We start from the raw sequence: 1,776 nt of genomic DNA, 5'->3' as shown, positions 1-1,776 counted from the left end.
AGTGAGCAACTAAAAGATTATCATATAATATATGATAGGATGTGTGCATGATAAGAGATGGATTGACAAAAAAAAGTATGTTCACGCACAAAATGGAAATCTTCTCACTGTCCAATAGTTATGTATATAAATAGCAGGAAAAAATGTGTACATGTTCATGCACACAGTGGAACAGTTTATGAAGTAACCGATTAAACAGTTGTACCACCAGTTCCTGATTATCCACATATGCATTGGACCTCACCACGTGTGGGGGTAGGAGGAGGGGAGGAGGACGTCCTACAACAGCATTTTCTCCTCATCAGAAAATTAGTACTGAAAATTAGTACTAACATAGTTAGTTACTCGGTACTTTTTGTATTCTGTTTCCAATGCATCAAACTAACTTATATAGTTAGTTACTTATTATTACACTACCTACTAATCGTAGCACAAATGTTCTTCCATACACCACATTGTTAAAATTTCTCGTAGTTGGTCTTTGAACTCTGTTGTTTCTTGTTCTTGATATGCTATTTAATGGACCGGGGCAATGAGAAGCAGATGAAACCTTGATATTAAACGGACTGGAGCAGGAGTAGGAGTAGGAGCACGACCACGATCGGCCAATTAGGCCTCAGCAGCAGTCACCCAATGGAGGCTACTTGATCTGCACTACCCTGTCAGGAGGCAGTGGTCGGATGCAGTATCTTGGTTAGAAACCATTCAAGCGCCCTGCTGCCATCACGTGCCACATCCATGTTGTGTACATAACAATTAAAATTGATGTCCACTTCAGATCAGATGTTCAGGGGTTGGAAAGAGAGGTTGGAGCTCACCACGTGTGGGGGTAAGAGGAGGAGAGGGGAGGAGGACGTCCTTCAGCAGTAGTTTCTCCTCATCAGTGCAGCACCTGCACAAAATAGAGCCTTCAACATGTCTAGATCGGGAAGAGAAACGGAAAAATTAAAAAGGCAGAACAAGAAAGGAGAAGCTTCCATGGCGTCCTGTACTAGGAGCAGCTCCTCTCTCTCCGGCCATTGCCTTGAATTCCTTTCATTGACACAATACGCGCACTCATCAATAGGAGAAGAAGAGAAGTTGTACAAGGAGACAGCGGGAGGAGGGATTCGTACCCTCTAGGGCCCCGGGCGCTGGGAGGGAGGCTCCATGCATGATGTGGAAGGAGCTCCATCTCCATGGTGTAGTGGTGGGGTTGCGCCGTTCATGGGATCTAGGCAGGGGAGGAAGAAACCTTCCCGTCCATGGCGTCCCGGTGCCCGACCGGCGACGGCACGCTAGATTTGTGAGGCATACGAGATGATGTTAGGAAGAGACAGATGAATGTGACGAGGAGGAGGAAAGGGACTCACCTAAGTCACCGGAGCAACGCCGGAGCAACGCCGGTGACGTGCTGGCCCAAACCCTAGCTGCTGGGCAGGGTCACGGTTGGCCGCTGGAGTACGCGCGCGCCGGATCTGGCCCGATGGGAGGAAGGAACAGTTAGAGGGGGGCACGGTGGTGCGCTGGGCACCGCCGGAGGACGCTGGAATAGGGCGGGATCGGGCGCCATAGGTGGTGGTGGTGGTGGTGGTGGTGGCGGCGGCGAGAAGTAGTGCGGGGGAGAGGGAGAGACGAGCGATGGATGGGTGGGTGGGATTTCGCGTTCGCGGGCTGGGTAATTATTCGCGGGCTATGAGATTGAAAACCAAACAAAATCGTTCGCGGGCTGACCCAAACCTCTGAGCGCCAAAGTGTGTGAGTCTGACTTTGCCTCACTTTTGTCTCAAAAAAAAA

The 1,776-nt window shown here is 49.7% G+C and overlaps 2 long non-coding RNA genes across 2 annotated transcripts in view; both read right to left on the bottom strand.

Annotated features, from left to right (window-relative positions):
• The window catches only part of LOC123174141 (uncharacterized), a 3,022-nt gene extending 2,194 nt beyond the window's left edge, over window positions 1-828 (bottom strand). Inside the window, exons 1-2 of the long non-coding RNA XR_006486803.1 lie at window positions 551-828; window positions 189-279 (exon numbers count right to left, since the gene is read on the bottom strand). This is a non-coding gene — a long non-coding RNA (uncharacterized lncRNA). The remainder of the gene's footprint in view (window positions 1-188; window positions 280-550) is intronic.
• Window positions 829-831: 3 nt separating this feature from the next.
• On the bottom strand, window positions 832-1,603 carry LOC123174142 (uncharacterized). The gene is made up of 3 exons (XR_006486805.1): window positions 1,353-1,603; window positions 1,116-1,277; window positions 832-1,032 (listed from the first exon to the last, which is right to left on the bottom strand). It is a non-coding gene; the product is annotated as an uncharacterized lncRNA (long non-coding RNA).
• Window positions 1,604-1,776: the final 173 nt, after the last annotated feature.

The sequence above is a fragment of the Triticum aestivum genome, unplaced genomic scaffold (genome assembly GCF_018294505.1).
Source record: "Triticum aestivum cultivar Chinese Spring unplaced genomic scaffold, IWGSC CS RefSeq v2.1 scaffold23666, whole genome shotgun sequence".
In the NCBI taxonomy this organism is placed as follows: Eukaryota; Viridiplantae; Streptophyta; class Magnoliopsida; order Poales; family Poaceae; genus Triticum; species Triticum aestivum.
Note: the sequence above shows the minus strand (reverse complement) of the source record. Positions and strands in the feature narration are given on the sequence as shown.